Below are 24,843 nucleotides of genomic sequence, written 5' to 3'. Positions count from 1 at the left end.
ACCCTTTAAACATGCAAGTCACCTAAGAGGGCGACCTGAGGAAGTTTTAAGTAATGTAAGAGGGTAACAAATACTTTCATAGAAAAGATCATTTTTCTTATAATTGCAAGATTTAAAAGTTACCATTAAATGTTATATAAATTTCCAATTAGTGAAGTAAATAAATGCACATAGTTATCTCTCAGCTTTACTCTAGGCTGGATTTGTCCCCAGGTGAACTCAGGTATAAATTTTGTCAGCTTCTCTTCTTGCTGACTCTTTCACTCAGTACCTATCCAGAGTCTCAGACTTACCTGGATAGGGTCTATGAGTAGGAAGTCTCAGTGTGGAAGTCTAGATTAGACCTTGGATGGTTATGATGGAGATTAAAGTACTGCTCAGACAAGATGGCAGGGGGAATGAAGCACTGGTGCAGAAGCCAGACTGAGGACTCCAAAAGAGCTACCAGGTCCTGTCGATTTCAGGACTTTTCCCTCTGAGGTAAAATACCAGAGGATTCATTTACGCATTCCTACCTCCTCATTAATCACATTTCCTCTTTTACTTCAGCCACTGATTCACTGATTTCCTTGAGGGTTATTGGTCTGAGTAGAAAGTTTTAAGCTCAAATCTCTGTTCCAAGAGACTGGGTTAGAAATCAGATGAATCCAGTCTTTAGTACTCCTTTGCATGAATTCTCCTGACTTCCAGCATTTTTGCCCAATTCTTAGTTCCAACTTTATCCAAAATTTGAGTTGTTTGAATTTGCCTGACTTGCAGTGAGAACTCAACCTTCAATAATTCATGAAATTCTATTTCCTCTTCATTGAGAGGGGGAAATCTGTTCATTTGGTATATAATCATGAGACCTAGCAAAACCTTTGCCTTTTATTTCCATTTACAAAACATAGAGGAGCTTGTGCTGACAACACATCATTATAATTGTCAGTTAAAATTTAGTTTTGTAATTGTTTGATAATTAGGAGATATATTTAGAATTTTTCACTGTAAACTTACATCACAATCTTCAAGAATCATATTATTTAATTTCCATACATGTGTTCCATGATGTCAGTACCTTTTAGTACCCATATTTCATTTGGAGAAATGAGCCTCTGAGTCTCAAAGAGGCTCAATGATGTGTCTACAGTTATGAACTTAAGTAATGAAAAGCTTTCTTTGGAACTCCATCAGCATTTTCCCATGAGTTCCCATGCTTAAGGTCAGTGGTCCTCCAGTGCAATAGGACAGGTACCCAGGAGACACTTGGCAATAAAGTTCAGAAAATAATAATTGGCAATAAATTCAGAAAATTCTGGATGCTACACCTAGGGAGTTGGTGCTTTCACTGGCAGGTTGAAACCAGGGATGCTGCTCAGCCTTCTATGATGCCCAATACAATTCTCCATAAAGTGTCATGTAGCACAAGTATAACCAGTGAGGTGGGTGAGAAACACTACTGCAGATCAGAACCTCTTCTAATTCCATGTGACTGGGGGTCACTGAAGATCTTGTTCAAATGCAGAATATAATTATGCAGATGTAGGTTGACTTGCAGAATTTTCATTAGCAACATGGTTCCAATTAGTACTGAAGTTGCCAAGTTTGTGGACCACTCTTTTTCTAACTTAACATGTAAATTTGTATTTGCTTTGTAACATAATGTTTTGATGTTCAAGTGTTCTTTGGGATAATTAAATTATCTCACTAGCATATGCATTACTCACACTAACATTTTATTAGTGAGAATGCTCAATATAAACCCTTAGTATTTATTAAGAATATAATACAAAAAAAGAAATTAAGGAATAATTTAAAAAGCCTTTCTGTATAGCTATCCTTAACTAGCAAAAACGAATTGTCTTTCTTATTATGCTTATGTATTTTCTTCAACAAAATCAGTGATAAGGGCAGAACAGGACCTGCCTGGAACTGAGGGGGGAGGGTGGGGAGGGTGGGGGAGGTGGAGAAATGACTCAAACAATGTATGCACATGTGAATAAATGAACAACAACAACCTAACACATTCACAGAATGCAAATATAAGCCATAAAGAATTTAGCATGCATGGAACACAGAAAGAGACCCAAGCATTCTAGAATTTTTCAATATTACATTAGAATGTAAGGATTCTCAAAAACTTACACAGTATTTAATTCTCTTCACCTCTATCACTCTGTTATCTTTTCCTTATTCTTCACCCTCCCACCCTGTCACGTAGTCTCCTTTCTTTTCCTCTTTACTTCTCCCAAACTGTCTCCTTCCATCCACTTTTAATAAGGAATCTTGGACTATGTACATTTTACTTTCATAGAATCTATGAAAATAAATCCATTTTCAAACAACAACAATAAAAAGAATACAATACACAGGTTGCTATATATTAACACCATATTTACACTATATCTCTTGATCTTATTCCTCAAACAGAGCTGTAGTTTTCTGTCCTGGGACCAACATCTCCTCCACCGCCCTACCATAATCACCTTAGTCCTTCATAACTGTTACTCTAGTCCTGTATGATGTCAACATCTTTTAGATTCCAGATATGTGTGAGATCTTGTAACATTTGTCTTTCATGTATCATAATGACTTCCATCTACATCTCTGTTGTCCCAAATTTCAACAGAGTTATCACCAGATTCATGGCTGAATCATATTCTACTGTGCAGATGAACCACATTATCCATTTGTCCACTGATGGGCATGCAGATGGTTTCTATATTTGGATGACTTTGAAGAATGGTCCAATTACATAAATAATTGAATAAAGTACATGAAAGGATTTGTGTTGGTTGTATGTAGATTATGTGACTACTACACCATTTTATGTGACAGACTAGAGTATTTGTGGCTTTTAGTATAAGTTAGGATGGAGGGTTCTGAAAACAATCTCTGTTGGTAGTGAATGACAGTGGAGTTGATAAACCTAGGTACATGGGAGACTTTCAGTTTGTGGCTTATTTTTATTCATAAAATTTTATTGTCAAGCACATCACCATATTAATTCACTATGTGGAGTCTTCACATGTATTCCTGCCATACTGGAAGATTTTAATGTCTGTAGAATTTCTGAGACCACTTCTCCATGTATGCTGAGAGGTGACTGTCACTTGACCTCAGTGTCTTCTCTTTGAAGATCATTCAGTTGCTGAGGATAGGTGTATAAATTGTCCTCCAAGGCTTGAGGTGGATTAATCTTTTTTTAGTATGTTTGGGCACTAGGACATTGTGGGATTGATGGTGCTCATTCACAGACCTCTGAAGATATTTCTGCTGCTCTGTGTCGGAATCTTACCCGATCCTTTTGACAAATCCAACTAGACAGCTGGAAGAGAGGACGTGTGAAGGAGAAGCCAGAGCCCTGGCAATGGCTACTCTACATCTGCCTATAGTAAGCTGAGTAAGCTTAATGTGTTAAAAATCCCAAGCAACATCCTCAGCAGTGATGACGGATGCACAAGGGACCAATTAAGCTCAGAAAAATCTGCCAGGTAACATCTCTTTGATGATAAATTCATCACATTAAGTGACTAGTTTTCTGAGGTTTGCTGTACACCAATAATGAGCACTTACATTAACTGATGGAAATATAACTGAGGGCAATCATAAAAATTTGATACTTTGTATTTTTCCCATTTGCGCTGATAATGAGGGAATCTTTCACATTTATTTTAATACAAATTTATTTGATACAACTCTACTTGAAATGATAACATGTAGATTGATTTCCAGGCAAAAGAGTATGGATTTTTACACAGGAAAATTGTGATCTGAAAATTTAAGACTAAGTAACAGTTAAAGCTCCCCTTTGATCATGAAAATCAAAGTTAGTCCTGAGCATAAAGTTGATGTATAATGGATGATATTTTCATTTTAATATATGTTTATTATACAGAGGGATTAATTGTGACATTTCTGGATAACCTTACATTATACTTGGCTAGATAACTCCCAACATCTCCCCAACTCAAACCTTCTCTGCCTCGTTTAAAACAATTGCAAAAGGTTTCTTCATTCAATTTTGTATGTATATACATAGTCCATCGACCATATTCTTTCACTTTCATCTCCTCCATTTATTCTCCCTCCTCACTAGTGCCCTCCCCATGGTACCTATTTTACAGTCCTGACTTTCATTTTTTATTCCAATATCAATGTTCAAAGGATTTCTTCATGTATCTCAGCTGTAAATATACTGTACTTTGATCAGTTCTACCCCATTTTTACTTTCCTTTACCTTTTATTTCCTATTAGTCATCAGCTTTCAATATATATCATTAGGTCATCTACGGAGCTAGATGTAATGTATTTAAATAATGCTGGCTCTCTATTATTCTTTTTAATGTATGATGTTTGATGCTGTTCATATATCACACTTTTAGTGGTTATGACAGAATTCAAAATAGGCAATTTTATTTAAAACAACTGAACAATTCATATTTATTGATAGCCCTGGAGGTTTTAAAAAATCACACAGATAATCCAATAACAAAATACAAAATGTATCATAATTCCTAATGAATAAATCTCCTTGCACATGGACAACAGTCTTCCAGACTTCCATGATTATAATTACAGTGTGAAAAGGAAATTTAGGATGAAGACTTTTATCTCATGCTATTTTAGGTCCTCCCTGGTTATCAGGACCAATTAGTTGATCTATTACTTCAAATTTCTCCTTCTATAAAGAATTCCCTTGGAATCAGGTATCTGGTAATCTCATTTTGCTTGTAAGGACAGTAGGTAGTTTGGACACCGAGCTGAATAAAACAATCAGAATAGGAATAGGAGAAAAATTGCCAACCAATAGTTACAACATATAAAGGTCTTGAAAACCTACTTTATTGGGAAGAGCAGTTAATTTAGTGATGCATGCAGGAATATTGGTCCTAAGAGTCAAGCTCTGTACCAGAATTTTGTTTAGTACAAAATTATATGATTTGTCCTAATGGTCAACTGTAAGTTTTTTCAACACTTTGAGAAGAACACAAGAGTATGCTTCATAGCAAGAACAAAAACCAGGGGCTAGAGACCTTACTTAACAAGTGTGAGGCCCTGAGTTTACCTGCTAGTACTGCAAAAAACAGAAAAAAGCCACAGCGTGTTTTTGTCATTACAGGAGAGTGCACAAAATGATTATGTTTTATAGAAGCAAAAAAAAAAATAATTTTGGTCCTATATATACTATTTGAGAAATTATTGTTAAGAAATTTACATTATTCCAATTAGTAGTTTTCATATTTCTAATACAACTTGTAAAATACATTTTTGAAAAAGAAAATTGATAAAATGGATAATTATTAATATGCAAGGGAGAGCAGAAAGCTTAAGAAGAGTGGTTGATCTTTGTTTCCCCAGAATTTTATAGAGACGTCAAACTCTACAAAGTGAAACTTCTGAAAAAAAATTGTGGCAATTTGTACTTCCATGATTTGATCAAATGTAGTACTTTTCAATGGGAGTCTGGTAATTTTGGTTAGCAGCATGGTTTGAATCCCAGGATAAGGGATTCTTTTATATTCTTGCTCTCAAAGAGTATTTTCAGACCCCCTTAATGTTCTTATTCCTCAAAGTGTAGATACAGGGATTCAGCTTGGCTGTGACTACACTGTACATCACCAAGCCCATTGAGCTTGAGTGAAAATTTTGAGTCACAGCCAAGTTGAGGTACACGCCTAAAAAAAGAATAAAGTAAAGAGACACCTGAAAGGTGGAAAATGCTTTATACTTGCCTTGAGCTGATGACATTGCAGAGGTGGAGGACACAATCTTACAGTAAGAATAAAGAATGCCAATGAGTGGACCAACACCAAGCAACCTAGCTGCCAAGTTCATCACAAATTATTAAGAAAAGGGTCAGAATAGGAAAGGTGAGTCAAATGATTATCTCACAGAAAAAATAGGGATCTCCACCCCTGTGCAGAAGGACAGCCTCAATACCATGAAGCTCTGCAACAAGGAATCCAGGGCACTAATGATCTAGGATGCTAACACCAGTACCCCACAGACCTCAGGCTTCGTGGGGACACTGTAGTGCATGGGATGACAGATGGCCACAAAGTAGCCACAGGCCATGACAGTCAGGAGGCAGGTGAGGGAGAGATCATGTCTGAGAATGTGGAGGGAGAAGGCGGTCTCCATGCTGCTACTGAAACTAAAGCATTATATAGATGCAGAGTCCTCCATTCCTGTGAGATCTCTGACCTGTACTTTCATCAGCCTACTTGAGTGTGATTGGTACACAGATACCAATACATATGCAATGTGTAACATCAGTTGTTTTTACATAAGCAAACCCTGGTCACAGCATCATCACAATCAATGTGACAGACATATGCATAACCTCCCAGAGTGTCCTCATATCCCTTTTCATCTTTTGTTTTGTTCTGTTGATTATTCTGTAGTTATAAACAATTAAAATGAGATCCATTTTCCTGATAAATTTTGTGTTGTACGTCATATTGTTAGTGCAAGGCATGATGTTGTGAAGCATGTGTATAGAAATTAGTAATTCTATGCAATGGTAACTTTATATGCAATAGAAAGCAACTTTGACAAATCTCCACTCCACTCCCATGACTCCACCATTCTATACTGTGCATCCTTGAGTCTGACTACATCAAAAAAGCTCATTTACTTGGAATCGTGTAATAGTTTGATTTCAAAGGCATATGTGGATCAGAGTGTGGATCTTCTTTATTTAACTCTTCTTTTAGCCTTCAGGAATCTGTATTATAATAGTCACAATTTGGCCAGAAAAGGACTCTGAAAGAAATGCTCCTGATCAATGTCATTGACAAACACAGAAGCAGAATTCCTCAATAGGACATTAGCAAAATGAAATCAACAGTATGTTAAATGGATTATTCTCAGGTTGGAATATATGAACTCAGGAACTCTGGCTACTAGGACTGTACATTCTAAGATTATCTTTACAAAATCATGCCTATAAACTTCATATACTCACTAAATATATTTGTAAATATATAAATGAATTAAAGAGCAAGGTGAAAACCTAGAGAAAAAATACCTTCAGTTCTTCCTTAGAAAAATTAAAATCAAATGATAACCAAACATGATTCTTGCAGAAAAAATTTGGAATTGCAAATAGAAACAAAAAATAAAAAATTTTTCCTCAGTAGCAACAAAAGAATTGCAGCATAAAGCTCCTTATTTTTACCTTTTTACCCATGAAATAGAACTTATTTAATTGTATGAATCCCCAGCATTGAAGAAGACATTAAGAAATGTGTCACACTAATTGTTGTCAAAATGTCATGTTTGTGAGTAATGCATACTCTCTTCTTTTAGGAAACATGGAAACTGTCCCAAATAAAATCCCATGTAAAAATTAAAGAATGATGCTCTCACTTCACTATCCACCCCTCCAAATCTGAGACTCAATTTTTCTCGTACCTACTTGCATGTTTCATTTTATGGGAAATGTTTTGCACCACTTCTTCATTTAGTTTCACCAATTCCACTTCCATTCTCTTCACATAAGTGTCAACAATAGTCTGTGCATTGCAAAGACTAGAATCACATTTTTTATCAGTATTAAATAAGTTGGCAATTAATCAGTCAAGTAAGAAAACACACACAGTGATCTCTCAGCTCTGGGCTAGGCTGGCTTGGTCCTCAGGTGACAGTAACTTTTGTCAGGTTCCAAGCTGGTTCAACCTTTCTCACAATACCTACCAGGTTCCCAGACTCACCTGTACAGGGGACCTGAGAAGAAGATCTCCAGTGCAAATCTCCTGTGATGGTGATGATGAGGATGGCATCTCTTGCCCAAAAAAGACAGAAGGAGAGAGTAAGGCATTGGCTAGCCAGGTTTTGAACTCCAAAAGTTATGAGCAGGTCCTGTCCAACTCAAGATTTTACTCTCTGATGGACATCACTAGAGGATGTATTTGTACTCCCTACCTGCTCATTATATATCTTTCCTCTTACTATTTAGTACTCATGCAAACCTGATTGCCCTAGAGATATTGGTCAGAACAGGAAGGAAAATTTTCAGCCTGAATCTATGTTCTCAAGAGAACAGGTTAGAAATGAGGTAAATCCGGTATTCATTATTCATCTCTATGAAATCTCCTGCCTTTCTGAAATCTAACCTCCTCAGCACTATTGCCCAATATTGTTTCTATTTTGTGCAAAATCTGAGATACCTGGCTATGCTAGATTTCTTGCAATGGTAGGTTTCTGACATATGGAGGGGACCTGGTTCCTGACAGCTTAAAAAATTACTATTGCTTCATCATCAAAGTAAACAACTGCCTTACTCTTCACAAGACCTGAGTACATTACCAAATCTATTGGAGTTTTGGTGATATTTACAAAGCTGTAGAAGTTTTATTCTTGCATCACAAGTTGAGAATTATCATTTATATTTTCATTTATTAAATAATTAAGAATTATGAGAAATTTGTTCAGATAATTTTATTGCACCATGGACTGAAGTTAGAATCTTAGAAGAGTTCTCTTGGATAATTTTAACACATGTCCACTACATGATAGCAACACTATCAGACACTCATTTTTCATTTGAAGAACTGACTCTGAGAAAGGCTCAGTGAGCTTTCCACAGTCATGAACTGAATAAGTATGAGCTTTGATTGGAACACTTATCAGGATGTTCCCATTTCTCAAGCTCTACATAGTGTTCCTCCACTCACTGGATCAGGCACCCAGGGGACACTTGGTCGTTTCTCCAGAAAACTTTGGATACTACACCTGGGTAGGTGGTGCTGTCACTATTGGATTGAAGCCAGGTATGCTCCTCAAACTTTTCAGATGCACAGCACGATTCACCACCTACCATAAATGTCACATTGGGAAGGATGACAAAGATGACTGAAGATCAGCACCTCCCCTACTTCATGGTGAATGTGGTTCCCTTGGGATGTTGTTCAAATACAGATTAGGATTAACCATATGTAGTTTGATACAGAGATTTTTAAGTTGTAATTTGCTCTCAGTTGATAATTGCAGCTCCTAGTAACTGTTTTTGTACCACTCTTCTTTTTCTTTGACAGATATACTTGTATTTATTTATGCTTTGTAACCTAATGTATTGACATTGACATGTTTTGGAGAATAAATTATATCATTAAAATGTGCATTGAATGCTTAACTTCAAATCTTAGTTTTTGTTAAGAATAAAAGTAGGAAGCTGTATTCACCATATTTGCATTATTTACAGCATATTATTCCTCACATAGAATTGTAATTTTGTATCCTTTGACCAATGTCTCACCAACCACTCTACCCCAACTATCTTAGTCCCTCATAACCATCACTGTACTTCTTGCATGAAATTAAGTACTTTAGATTGCAGGTATGAGTGAGATCAGGTAACATTTGTCTTTCTCTATCACATATCATAATGACTTCCAGTTACCTCCACATTGTTCCAAATGTCAGCATAGGTGTCATCAGATTCTTGGCTGAGTCATATTCCATTGTGTAGATGCACCTCATTATCCATTTATCCACTGATGACCATGTAGGTAGTTTGGCTATGTTGACTATTTTCAACAGTGCTGCAATTAAGCAAACAAATAATTATGGAAGGATGTATGTTGGTTATATGTAAATGCAACACCATTTTATGTAAAGGATTTGAATATTTGTTCCCTTGGGTATCTGTAGTACTGGACATTTCTGAAAAAAAATCTATGTTAGAAATTAATGAAATTGGGGTTGACACACCAAGGTATTTTGGAGAAAGCTAGTCTGTGGCCTATTTTTTGTAAATAAAATTATATTGGCATACACACAATGCCATGTTCATTCACTATGTGGTATCTACAATTGTGTTCCTCTAAAGTGGCAGATATTAGTGCCTGTGGATTTCCTGGAGCAATCCTCCATGGATATTGAGGGGTACATGTTCATCAGTCTCAGTGTCTTTTCCAAGAGGATCATTCACCTGCCAAGGATGGATGTGGAAGGATCCATCCTGCAAGACAAGATGGACTTGGGAGTTTTAGCTTTTTTTGGCAATGGGATGCTGTGGGATTAATAGTGTGCTTCATTGAGCCTCTCAGGACATTTCTGCTGCTCTTTAGCCATATAATAAATCCAAGCAGACAACTGGAATAGAGGACAAGGGGAGGAGAAGACGGGTTCCCAGCTAAGGCTAACGCTGATCTGCCAACATTCTGCTGAGTTGCTTATATGTTAAAAATCCCAGTCACATTTGGCCAAGCCTCCTGTAGTGACCCACAGCTCCCAACAAATACATGAGGGGACCATCTGAGCTCTGGAAAATGCTCAAGGTACTAGACCATTGATAAAAAAGCATGGCATTAGACTACCTGCTATTAGGATGTTTGTTGTGTGCCAATGGGTAACGCTTACATTAGCCAATAGAAAAATGGAGTGAGGGCAGTCATAACATTTGGTACTTTGTAGTTTTGTCATTTTCTCTGATATTGAGGAAGTCATCCATGTTTACTCTTTTATACCAGTATATTTAATAGAACTCTCTTAAAATAATTACATGGAGATGACTATTCAGAAGAAAATAACATAAATTTTTATTCAGGAGACATTTTGATCTAAGACTAAGCATCATGTAAATCTCCCCTGTTAATTACGCTTTGATTATGAGTATCAATGTTAGTCCTAAGCATAATGGTGATACATAATGGTTGATTTTGATTCTGTTTGCTCACCACCATTTTAGTAGTCATGGCAGAATTCAGAAATGAGAGGAAATTTTATTTAGAACATCTGAACAACTCATATTTATGGGTAGTTCCTAACAAAGATCACTGAGATAATCCAATAATAAAATGTAAAATGTGTCATATAGGTCCTAGTGAATAAATCCTCTTTCACATGGAAAGTACACTTCCACCCTTCAGTGATTATAATTACACTGTAAAAAAGAAATGTAGAATGCAAACGTGTATCTCTTCCTATTTCAGTTCCTTTCTGATCCTGAGAATCAATTAACTAATTATTATTGCAAATTTATCTTTCTATGGAGAATACCCTTGGAGTCTTGATAATCTGTTTTTATAAAAGAGGATAGTTGGTAGTGTGCACCCTTGCTGGTTAGCAATTAGAATACTGACAATGATGGGAAAAGACAATGATCTATTATAATACATAAAGGTTTGTTAAAAGCTACATTATTGGGCAGAGCAGTTAATGTAGTGGTAAATGGTGGAACAGTAACTTCAAGAGTGCAAAACTCAGGTCTTAGATTTTTATTTAGTAAAAATTATATAATTTGTCCTAATTGACTAATTTAAATTTTTCCCAATAGAGTATAACACATAGCTATGTTTTATAGTATGAACAAAAGCCATTGTGTGTTTTTGTCCACAATGGTGGAATAGATATAACTATATTTTATAGTAAAAATAGAAAAATAATTTGGGCTGATGTACGTATTTGAGATGATATTGTTAAGAAATCCATATTATTAAGAGATATATAACGGAATTTTCATATATTTAATGCAGTATTTTCTGAAGAAGGAAATTGATTAACTGAATCAATATTAATTTGCAAGAGAGAGAGAGAGAGAGAGAGAGAGAGAGAGAGAGAGAGAGAGGGAGAGCACGCAGAACAAGAAGAACAATGGTTGAAATTCTTGAGCCTCAATTTTAGAGAAGCTAAAGTCAATGAAGTGGAAAATTCAGAAAATAAATAGGGACTGATTCTATTTCTGGAATATGATCAAATAAGGTTTTCTCTCCTGTGGGTCTTGGAGATTTGATCAACATCACTATTTGAGTGCCAGGATAATGGATGATTTTATACTTATCTCTTAAAATAAAAATAAATGATGCCAGTGAGAGAAGCAACACTCAGCAACCCAGTTGCCAGATTCAACATGACATTATTAAGAAAAGCATCAGAACCTACAAGGTGTGCCAACTGGTTAGGTTCACGGAATAATGAGGGACTTCTGCCTCTGTATAGAAGGACAGGTGCAGCACCACAAAGCTCTGTAACAAGAGATTCAGGGCATTTGTGATCCAGGACACTAGTTCCAGCAACCACAGAACTGGGGCTTCATGATGAGCAGGTAGTATGGGGGTAACGGATGGCTACAAGCCTATCATAGGTCATCACAGCCAGGAGGATCTTGTCCAACACTACAAAGAATGCAAAAAATAAATCTGGATAATGCAGCCTTCATAATTTATGGCCTTGCTGTGAGTGTCAATATTCACCAGAATCTTTGGGATGGTGGTGGAGATGAAGCAGATATTCACAAAGGACAGATTAGAGAGGAAGAAGTAAATGGGTGTGTGCAGGTGGGAGTCTGCGATAATGACCAGGATGATGAGTAGGTTCCCAAGCACAATGACCAAGTACATGGAGAGGAAAATCCCATACACAAGGACCTGCAGTTCTGGGTTCTGTGAAATCCGAGAAGAAGAAATTCTAAAATTTGTGTATAATTTTGTAATTACATTGCTGTATGTGAATAACAGAAAGATGGAAAGAAGGTGATTACTTTTGGTACTTGCTGTTCATTTAGATGCCTCCAGTGCCATCTCTGATTACGAAATCTCATCCCAGTCTATATTTTTTCGTAAATATGTTGGATGTTCCACTGCTTAAGTGGCCAATTCTTCCATGTGCTTGTGGAATATAAAATGATTTCTATTTTTATTGTTTTAGTATTCATATGTGCATACAAGGCTTGGGTCATTTCTCACCCCTGCCCCCACCCCATCTCTTACCACCCACTTTGCCCCCTCCCACTCCCCTCCACCCCTTCAATACCGGGCAGAAATTATTTTGCCCTTTTCTCTAATTTTGTTGAAGACAGAGTATAAGCAATAATAGGAAGGAACAAGTGTTTTTGCTGGTTGAAATAAGGATAACTATACAGGGAGTTGACTCACATTAATTTGCTGTGCGTGTGTGTTACCTTCTAGGTTAATTCTTTTTGATCTCACCTTTTCTCTAGTTCCTGGTCCCCTTTTCCTATTGGCCTCAGTTGCTTTTAAGGTATCTGCTTTACTTTCTCTGCGTTAAGGGCAACAAATGCTAACTAATTTTTTAGGTGTCTTACCTATCCTCACCTCTCCCTTGTGTGCTCTCGCTTTTATCATGTGCTCAAAGTCCAATCCCATTGTTGTGTTTGCCCTTGATCTAATGTCCACATATGATGGAGAACATACGATTTTTGGTCTTTTGGACCAGGCTAACCTCACTCAGAATGATGTTCTCTAATTCCATCCATTTATCAGCGAATGATAACATTTCATTCTTCTTCATGGCTGCATAAAATTCCATTGTGTATACATACCACATTTTCTTAATCCATTCGTCCGTGGTGGGGAATCTTGGCTGTTTCCATAACTTGGCTATTGTGAATAGTGCCACAATAAACATGGGTGTGCAGGCGCCTCTGGAGTAACCTGTCTCACAGTCTTTTGGGTATATCCCCATGAGTAGTATTGCTGGATCAAATGGTAGATCAATGTCTAGCTTTTTAAGTAGCCTCCAAATTTTTTCCAGAGTGGTTGCACTACTTTACATTCCCACCAACAGTGTAAGAGGGTTCCTTTTTCTTTGCATCCTCACCAACACCTGTTGTTGGTGGTGTTGCTAATGATGGCTATTCTAACAGGGGTGTGGTGGAATCTTAGTGTGGTTTTAATTTGCGTTTCCTTTATTGATAGAGATGGTGAGCATTTTTTCATGTGTTTTTTGGCCATTTGAATGTCTACTTTTGAGAAAGTTCTATTTAGTTCACTTTCCCATTTCTTTATTGGTTCATTAGTTTTGGGAGAATTTAGTTTTTTAATTTCCCTATATATTCTGGTTATCAGTCCTTTGTCTGATGTGTAGCTGGCAAATATTTTCTCCCACTCTGTGGGTGTTCTATTCAGTTTAGAGACCATTTCTTTTGATGAACAGAAGCTTTTTAGTTTTATGAGGTCCCATTTATCTATGCTATCTCTTTGCTGCTGTGCTGCTGGGGTTTCATTGAGAAAGTTGTTACCTATACCTACTAATTCCAGAGTATTTCCTAGTTTTTCCTGTATCAACTTTAGAGTTTGTGGTCTGATATTAAGATCCTTGATCCATTTTGAGTTAATCTTGGTATAGGGTGATATACATGGATCTAGTTTCAGTTTTTTGCAGACTGCTAACAAGTTTTCCCAGCAGTTTTTGTTGAAGAGGCTGCTATTTCTCCATCATATATTTTTAGCTCCTTTGTCAAAGAAAAGTTGGATATAGTCTTGTGGCTTCATATCTGGGTCCTCTATACTATTCCACTGGTCTTCATGTCTGTTTTTGTGCCAGTACCATATAAATTTAAGAGTACATTTTTCAATCTCTTTAATGAATGTCATTGGAATTTTGATGGGAATTGCATTAAACATATAGATTACTTTTGGGAGTATAGACATTTTTACTATGTTGATTCTACCAATTCATGAGCATGGGAGATCTCCCAACTTTCTATCATCTTCCTCAATCTCTTTCTTCAGAAGTTTATGGTTTTTCTTGTAGAAGTCATTCACATCTTTTGTTATGTTTACACCTAGGTATTTGATTTTTTTTGAGACTATTGTAAATGGAATTGTTTTCATACATCCTTTTTAGTTTGCTCATTGTTAGTGCATAGAAATGCTAATGATTTTTCTATGTTGATTTTATATCCTGCTACCTTGCTGTAGCTATTGATGTGTCTAGAAGCATATGAGTAGACTTTTTTGGATCTTTAATGTATAGGATCATGTCATCTGCAAATAGGGATATTTTGACAGTTTCTTTATCTACTTGTATTCCTTTTACTCCTTCTTGTTGTCTAATTGCTCTGGCTAGTAATTCCAGTACTATGTTGAATAGGAGTGGAGATAGTGGGCATCCTTGTCTGGTTCTTGATTTTAGAGGATATTTTTCTCCATTAAGTATAATGCTGGCTGTAGGTTTGTCATATATAGCTTTTATAATGTTGAGGTACTTTCCTTCTATTCCTAGTTTTCTTAGAGCTTTTATCATGAAATGGTGTTGGATCTTATCAAAGGCTTTTTCTGCATCTATTGAGATGATCAAGTGGTTTTGTCTTTGCTTCTGTTAATGTGGTTTATTACATTTATTGATTTTCATATGTTGAACCACCCCTGCATTCCTGGGATGAAGCCTACTTGTTTGCAGTGAATAACCTTTTTGATGTGTTGTTGAATTCGGTTTGCCATTATTTTGTTGAGAATTTTTGCATCAATGTTCATTAAGGAGATTGGCCTATAGTTGTCCTTTTTGGAGGTGTCTTTGCCTGGTTTTGGGATGAGTGTAATACTGGCTTCATAAAATGTGTTTGGCAGTTTTCCTTCCCTTTCTATTTCGTGGAACAGTTTAAGGAGGGTTGGTATCAGTTCTTCTTTAAAGGTCTGATAGAATTCAGCAGAGATACCATAGGTCCTGGACTTCTCTTTTGGGAGAGACTCTTGATTGCTTCTTCAATTTCATTTTGTGTTATAGATCTATTCAGGTGATTAATTTCCTCTTGGTTCACTTTTGGATGATCATGTGTATCTAGAAATCTGTCCATTTCTTTAAGATTTTCAAATTTATTTGAATATAGGTTCTCAAAGTAGTCTCTGATAATTTCCTGGACTTCCATGGTGTTTGTTATCTCCCCTTTTGCATTCCTGATTCTACTAATTTGGGTTTTTTATCTCTTCATTTTAGTCAAGTTTGCCAGGGGTCTATCGATATTGTTTATTTTTTCAAAGAACCAAATTTTGTTTCATTAATTCTTTGTATTTTTTTTCATTTCTATTTCGTTGATTTCACCTCTTATTTTTATTATTTCTCTCCTTCTATTTGTGTTGGGATTTGCTTGTTCTTGTTTTTCTAGGAGTTTAAGATGTATCATTAGGTCATTGATTTGGGATTTTTCAGTCTTTTAAATGTATGCACTCATGGCTATAAACTTTCCTCTCAGGACTGCCTTAGCTGTGTCCCATAGGTTTCAGTAGGTTGTATATTCATTTTCATTGACTTCCAGGAACTTTTTAATTTCCTCTTTTATTTCATCAATGATCTATTGTTCATTAAGTAGTGAGTTATTTAGTTTCCAGCTGTTTGCATGTTTTTTATCTTTACTTTTGTTGTTGAGTTCTACTTTTACTGCATTGTGACCAGATAGTATGCAGGGTATAATTTCTATTTTATTATATTTGCTGAGACTTGCTTTGTGTCCTAGGATATGATCTATTTTGGAGAAGGTTCCATGGGCTGCTAAGAAGAATGTATATTGTGTAGAAGTTGGATGAAATGTTCTGTAGACATCAAGTAGGTTCATTTGATCTATTGTATATTTTAGATCTTGGATTTCTTTGTTGATTTTTTGTTTGGATGACCTATCTATTGATGATAATGGGATGTTAAAGTCTCCCACAACCACTGTGTTAGAGTTAATATATGCTTTTAGGTCTTTCAGGGTATGTTTGATGACATTGGGTGTGTTGACATTGGGTGCATACAGGTTGATGACTATTATTTCCTTTTGGTCTATTTCCCCTTTTATTAGTATGGAATGTCCTTCTTTATCTCATTTGATCAATGTAGGTTTGAAGTCTACTTTGTCAGAGAGAAGTATTGCTACTCCTGCCTGTTTTTGTGGGCCATTGTCTTGGTAAATCTTCTTCCAGCTTTTGATCCTAAGCCTATGCTTATTTCTGTTGGTGAGATGGGTCTCCTGTAAGCAACAAGTTGTTGGATCTTCCTATTTAATCCATTTTGTCAAATGGTGCCTTTTGTTGGGTGAATTAAGTCCATTAACATTAAGTGTTAGTACTGATAGGTATGTGATGATCCTGTCATTTAGTTGTCTTAGTTGTTTGTAGGTTTGATTGTGTGTACCTAAGTTGAGGTTACTCTCCACTTTCTTGCTTTTTCTTTTCCTGTGGTTTGGTGCTGCCTGTCTTTTCATGGTTAAGTTGAGTTTCACTTTCTGTGTGCAGAATCCCTTGAAGAATCTTTTGTAGTGGTGGCTTTGTGGTCACATATTGTTTCAGATTCTGGTTATCACGGAAGACTTTTATTGCTCCATCTATTTTGAATGATAGCTTTGCTGGGTAGAGTATTCTGGGGTTACCCCACACTCTTCTTGCTTTTAATGTTTCTGTTGAGAAGTCTCATGTAATTTTGATGGGTTTACCTTTGTATTTTATTTTTTTCTCTTACAGCCTTCGATATTCTTTCCCTAGTTTCTGAACTAGTGGTGGCTTTGTAGTCACATATTGTTTTATTGTCTGCTTATCATGGAAGACTTTTATTGCTCCATCTATTTTGAGTAATAGTTTTGCTGGGTAGAGTATCCTGGGGTTGAAGTTATTTTCATTCACTGCCCAGAAGATCTCACCCCACGGTCTTCTTGCTTTTAATGTTTCTGTTGAGAAGTCTGCTGTGATTTTGATGGGTTTACCTTTGTATGTTACTTGTTTTTTCTCTCTTACAGCCTTCATAATTCTTTCCTTAGTTTCTGAAATGGTTGTGTTAATGATGATATATCATGGGGTAGTTCTATTTTGATCTGGTCTGTTTGGTGTCCTGGAGGCCTCTTGCATCTGTATGGGAATATCTTTCTCTAGATTTGCGAAATTTTCTGTTATTATTTTGTTGAATATATTACACATTCCCTTCACTTGCACCTCTTCTCCTTCATTGATGCCCATGATTCTCAAGTTTGGTCTTTAATGGAGTCAGTGAGTTCTTGCATTTCGTTTTCACAGGTCTTGAGTTGTTTAATTAATAGTTCTTTGGTTTTTCCTTTAATTACCATTTTATCTTCAAGTTCTGAGATTCTGTCTTCTGTTTGTTCTATTCTTCTGGATTGGCCTTCCATTTTGTTTTGCAGTTCTGTTTTGTTCTTTTTTTCTGAGTATTTCCATATCCTGGGTGGTTTCCTCTTTAATGTTGTCTATTTTTGTCCTGAGTTCATTTATCTGTTTATTAATCATGTTCTTTGTTTCACTTTGGTGTTTATACAGTGCTTCTTTGGTTTCCCTTATTTCTTCTTTTGCATCTTCAAATTCTCTATTTTTGTTGTCTTGGAATTTCTTGAGTTTCTGCTGTACATTTTGGTTGACCCTATCCAGTATCATCTCTATAAAATTCTCATTGAGTACCTGTAGTATGTCTTCTTTTAAATTATATTGTGGGCTTCCTTGGGTTCTTTGGTGTAGTTTATCTTCCTTTGTTGGAGTCTGGATCTGAGTATCTGTTTTCTTCATTTCCCTCTGGTTCCTGTACAAATTTTTTGCTGTGGGGAAACTGGTTTCCCTCTTTTTTCTGTCTTCCCATCATTGTCCTTGGTGTTGTTACTGTCCATGTATCTGTCCACATCTTAAGCCATCTGGGTGCAGGTGACTGGCGGTGGCCCGGGAGCCCTCCTGGTTTCTCTGTTTCATGTGAAGTGGAGATTCTGTGTGCTGGATGGAGGTGTGGAGGGGTCAAAGTTTTGCCTCTTCTCGGTGTTTTTGCCTGCAAGTTGTGTCTCCAGCATCTCTCCAAGATTTCACTTTAGGAAGCATGCTTTCTGCTTCCTCCCTCTAGCTGCCATCTTTGAACCCTCTATAAATTGATTTCTAATGATGTCTGGCACTATGTGGCTGCACTGAGAAATCAAATCCCTCAATCCATCATGGGAATAGTATAAATAGATAAGGAAATTATCAAACACTAAGAGTGAGAGGAGGATTTGGACTGTCTCCACTTTAAATAAATAATACATGTTTGAGGACATAGATTTGAACATTACACAATGTATACTTTTCCTGAAACATCACATCCTATCCCATAAATATGTAGATTGTTCATGCATTTTTTAAGGGCAAGAAAATGGTTATGTAAATATTAGTTGGTTTTAAAAGCTATGAAGAAATTTGGGCTGGTAAGAAAGAGATTGAATGGAGGTGCATTTTTATGGTGTTCAGGCAAGACAGGTAAAAATGATGCCATATTAAAAGAGATTTCAGAAAAGGCAGGGTTGTAGGAACAAAGTTATTTCAGTGGTTTGTGTATAACAGTTAGAACGAGCACTGCAAAGCCTTTATAATGTAGCCAGTTTCACACATCAATGTTCAGAACAAAACCATGGTGGTGACCGTAATGAACAGGAGGGAAGAGAAGGTGAGATCTTTTCTGAGAATTTGGAGGTTGGTGATGACCTCCTTGTTGCTGAAGTAATTGAACTATTTTCAAGATATGGACTGCTACATTCCTGTGTTGTCATTGTACTTTGATTTCAGTGCCTCATTAACTATAATCAGTAAATGTATAACTATATATATATATATTATGTACAATCAATTGTGTTTAGACATGGGCACTTTTTACACCAGCATCATAATCAAAGTTACCGACGCACCTCATTGTCCTCGTGTCCCTTTTGTCTTTTGTTTGGTTTTATCAATTATTCTGGGCATAACAATACTTGAAGCATGAAACCCATCCTCGTGGTAAATTTTGGAGTGCACAGTATCATATCATTACTGATAGGCAATTGATGTACAGCCTGTGTATTGAAGTTAGTTATATATACAACAATAACTTCTGTTCTTTTTTGGGAGTGGATTGTTGGACTGGGGTTTGAACTCAGGTCTTCTCACTTGCAAAGCAGGTGCTGTACCATTTGACTGATACCCAAGGTCCTAAAAAAGTAATATTATTCCAATTAACAAACAACTCTTAATTTCCCCTCTGCACGTAACCTAACTCCATCATTCTATCCCAGGCATTTATGAGTCTATTTTAGATATCTTATGTACATGGAATAATGCAGTATTTTCATCTCAAAAGTTTCTGTGGATCATAGTGGACCCTTCCTTTTACTCATTTTTCATTTAACCATCAGGGATCTGTATTGTGTCAAATTTTGATTCTAAAAGGACTCTACAAGGAAAATGGATCCACAGGTCAAGGTACTTGATGAACACAAATGCAAAAGTCCTCATAGAAAACTATGAAATCAGCAGCATCTTAAGTTAATAATTTCCAGTTTGCAATATATGAACTCTGGAAATTTGGATACAAGGGCTACCCACTCTATGGCACTCTCTATAAAAATCCTGAAAATATGTCATTATAAATCATTCTCTTTCTTCATAGGCTTCCTAATTCTGGTTTTTATACCATATATAGGACTCATTGTTGTTGTTTGCTGCCCTGGACACTGTAATATAATATCCAATTGGCCAAGTACTTACCCTGCTTTCATCAGTTTTGTGTTTTCTTAATGGTATAAAATTATAGGAAGGGTACAAAAATGAGAAATTAAGAACTTATTTGAAAATAAGAAAGTGGTAAATAGACTCAATGCAAGTGTTTTAAATGTGGTTGAGTAAAAGTTAAATCAACTCTCAATGAAGGTTAATTCCCCCAACAAAATTGTCTCACTAATGTTTTAATTGACAAACAACTATAAATTAAATAAAAACATATTCCAACCACAATGGAAGAAAGGAAGAAAGATTGTGAAAAATTATTTCATTATATGTAATTAGAGGTGGAGTTAGCTGTGTTTTGACAATGGAAACTAAAAAACATTATTACTTTATTCTAATACCTCCCTGTGAGTTACTACTACACAGATGAGCAGGTAGATTACACACATCATCTCACTCACTCTTCACAGTGGCCGCATGGTGCTGAGTTTTTAACACATTGCTCACAAACAGGAGAAAGCTAGAAAAATATGCTTTCTCTGCACAAGCGACATCTCACAGGGACTTGATATCCTCAGAGTTGGGAATACAAGAAGGAAATGTACCCAATGAACAGACATGTAGAGCTGTAAACACCTCCGCTGCTGTGGTCCCTGGGTGTGTACCACCTTGGTCTCTGCATGGTATGATTGCTTACTTTAGAAACTTCATGTGGTTCTGGGACTAGTGTTTGACCACTTCCTGCTGTTCTGTCAGGAAACCAAGCCTCAGTCTCCACTGTCAACTGTCAAACAAGGAATTTTGACTTCCACTGGGCAGACAGCTATCCAAAAAACTCATCCTGGTGAGTCTCAGAGCCTGGCAGGTGCTGCAGAGGAGCTTCTGAGAGATGGAAGACAAGAACACTTACCTAAGGTCACCCAAAAGGCAATCCAGTCTAGCCCAGAGAAGAGCAATGCAGGGACACTGTTGTCAGTGAAGTGATGGCAATGGAAAGCTGGTTAGAGGGTGGGCTCTAGGTGATTAAGGGGGCTCTAAGTGTTTAAAGGCGTTTCACTGTGAGTAGAATTTCTGTCTACTGTCTTCTGCAGTTAGTTAGCAGTAAAATAGAAACAATGCATTACCTGTGGAAGGACATGCTGTGAAGTGAGGGCATTTCTTGATTCAGAGATGGAAAACCATGTTGATTGCTTTTTTGTCATCATATGCCCATTTTGTATAGTTAAGAAAATTTCAATGAAATTGTCCACATTGTTTCTCTAATTACACTTTGCCATGGAAACACTTAAATTTTATTAAGTATAATATTTCTATGTTCTTACTTTAGAGTTTTAAATGAAGATGATTTTGCCCATCAATGAACTTTACATGTAGTTTTTCTTGACGTATCTCAAAAAAGTATTATCTAATTCTGGATGTGGTTGTTCATGCTTGTAATCGCAGCTGTCTGTTAGGCTAAGGCAGGACGATTGTGAGCTCAATCGTAACCCAGGCAACACTGTGAAACATGACTCAAGAAGAAAATAAAATGTATTGCTTGTGTTCATAGTAAGATTCTTATTTCTCTGAATTTCATAAGATCCTTGATCTAAAGAACGAATTGCTCTTTCCAAAACATATGCATTCATACATCCCATCTTTTATTTAACTATTTAAAGTTTTTCAAAACGAGTTTAACTACAGCTTTGTCAAATGCTAAATGCCCTAGTATCAGAGGAATAATTCCTGATTCATTCAACAAGTAGTAACTGAGTATTTGCTATGTATCACAATACTCAAAGAACATTCTTTATTATATATGTATATTTGTGTCAGACTTTGCCAATTTATGTATTAACCATCTTTAAAGCATTAAATTATTGATGTTATATACCTTCTTTCATTTAATGCTTGATGTTTTACTCAATTTTATACCATGTGTTTGTTTTTAAATTACTAATTTAAACCAGGTTTTCTTTCCCTATCATTCTTTTCATTTAATCATTTCTCTTCTTTAACTGTACTTTATGTGATGAGGACAAATTCACAATACCACTTGAGGACAGAAAGGTAAACAACAAACCAGTCTCTGCTCATTTGGATCTTGCATGATGCTATTAAGACAGCATAGTGGAATAAATATGCGTGTGTATTACACTCCCTTCAGGTCGTATTTAGAAGTTCACTGTGTTTGAGGATAGACTTTTCATGTTTGTGCAGGATTTTATAGGTTACAGTGTGGGGAATCCATTGCATGTTGGATGATGACCATGACTAGGATGGGAGGGTGTCTGCTGGATTTGTCCAAAGTCTTCAAAACTGAAAGACTGAAACAACTCAGAAAATGACTGATGGGGAAATATGACACACAGGCCTGTGTCATCTACTGTTTTCCATTAAAAACCAATTGGTGCTTATCTTTCTGTGTCTGGCTTAGTTTGCTGAAGAACAGATGGCAATTGGGCTTCCTTGTGCACCCTAAAAGGTTGATCTCACAGAGTCGAGATTGGAATAGCATTTCAAGGACAAAGAAGGTTGATCAATAAGTACAAAGTTGTACTCATACGTAAGGAATAAAGTTTGGTGTTCCATTCCACAGTCTAGTGACCATAATGCATTATTTACTTCAAAATACCTAGAAGTGAGGACCCTGAGTAATCTCAGCTCAAAAAAATGAGCAAATGTTTATTGTAATAAATATGCTAGTTATCCTGATTTTATAAATGCATAAGGTATACATATATTGAACCTTCTCATTCAAATGCATACATAGGCACAATTATAATGTATTAATTAAATGTAATGCAACTTAAAAAACAATTATTCAGATTAATATTTAATAGTAGAGGTAAAATATCCTCTAACATTTCATATAAGTTTGCTCAAATTTTCTTATTCTTAGTATATTTGCTTTATTTGAATTGTTGGTTTATTCTTCCCTTGTGCTATTTTTCCTGTATGCAGTTCAATCAGTAAGCATCATGGCACCCAAAGGATGTTACTACTTTTGTCTATTGGGAAATTTGTTTTCAATCTTTTATTATTTTTATTCCATCTCAAAGGGTTGTTGTTGGATTTGGAATGCTGCCAGAAACAGGTAGCAGTTTCTTCTGTACAGTCTCTCAGGGACTAATTTAGCTTGTCAGAAACTTTTCCTCATTAAACCACTTAATTTTTTGTTTCTTTTCAGCAGAATTCTTAGACTTTTCACAACATAGGGAAGGAATTAGTCATACCACAGTGGAGCACCAAGTTTACATGCACATGGGAAATTTAAATACTACCATTACTGATAACATTTTATCCTCGTTTAGAGAAGGATAACATGATACAGGTTACCTAGAATCCATCATTTTCAAATAGCATGACTGAGAGTGAGAGAAATCTGCCATCATTATGGTCACATGACACCAAGACATGCTGCAAGGTTTTATGTGCTATGTGTGCAAATTTTCTTTTAGAGGTCAGAAAAGTTTTCAGAGAAAGGAGATCTGAGTTCTGTATATATCAAAGATACAGAGACAAGAACATGAAGTAAAATATAGCAATAACCAAGGGATATATTTTTTTAAAAAAATCATATTAGCATAGATCAATTGTGCAAAGGTTTTTCATTGTGATTTGTTCACATGCATACAGTGCCCTTTGTTCAAATTAATACCATAAATATTACTTTTTCTTTAACCCATTCCCTCCTCTTCCTCCTTTCTAAACAGTTTTAGTGGTTTCATTATGCTATTTAAATAAACATATAAAATGTATTTTGATCATGATTTCTCATCTCTCTGTCTTTTCCCCTTCTTTTCCCATCTCACTGATTCCCTTAAAAACCCCCCTTTTACATGTGGGTCCTATTGTTATTTTTAGATCCAGATTCTACACATGAGTAAAATCTTGAGAAATTCACCTTTTTAGAGTTTTGTGTACATTTGAATTCATGGGCACCTTGGAAGTCATCATAATACAAAGCAAGTGGTACAACACCTGCTCAGGGAGACTCCATTTGTGTTGAAGTTTCAGCAGAAATGAGACTTTATCTTTCATTACTCTCTATTTCTTGTCATTCTTCATCATGATCAATGTCCTTGTCACTCTAGCTTCCTTATTGATCTTGAATATCTGAAGCAATCATCTTCCTCAGGTCATTGCCTTGGTCATTCTTCCTGCCAGGCTCACTTCTGCAGATAATTTTGTGATTTCAATGTTTTCTTTCTGGAAGTAACATTTAATTGTCACCCATCTGATGTTCCATTCTGAAAACACAATAAAAATAACATTATGCACTTTCTTTCACATCTGCTTTTGTCCGCACTGCTCTTACTATTACAATCTGGCATGTTATATGGTTATTTTTTCCTATTTACACTTACGGTCATTTGTTTACATTATTTCTCTCTCACTAAATTATAGAAACATTTACATTCATTGCCTATGATCAATCATTTCTTGTATGATGCCTGGAATATGATTATCATTCAATTTTATTACTCAAAAGCATTAAATTCCATTTTTTGGATACATGACATATTGGGAAGACTTGAGAGTGAGACAGCAATTCTAAATCAGAGATCGTAAGGGTCTGCCCTACAGGGGAGTAGATTCATGCATAAAATTGGAATTAGCATCTTGGTTGAAGAATATGTGGTAGTTTTTCTGTCCGATAAGTACTGGCTAATTATATCATGTTCTTTTTCTCTTTTTTGTTAGTTGCTTCAACCAC

General features: G+C 36.1%; 1 pseudogene; it reads right to left on the bottom strand.

Moving 5' to 3' along the window:
• Window positions 1-5,523: 5,523 nt before the first annotated feature.
• Window positions 5,524-12,326, bottom strand: LOC141416162 (olfactory receptor 7A10-like; annotated as a pseudogene).
• Window positions 12,327-24,843: the final 12,517 nt, after the last annotated feature.

This window comes from Castor canadensis, chromosome 14 (genome assembly GCF_047511655.1).
Source record: "Castor canadensis chromosome 14, mCasCan1.hap1v2, whole genome shotgun sequence".
Classification (NCBI taxonomy): Eukaryota; Metazoa; Chordata; class Mammalia; order Rodentia; family Castoridae; genus Castor; species Castor canadensis.
This window is presented reverse-complemented; position numbering and strand designations above follow the sequence as displayed.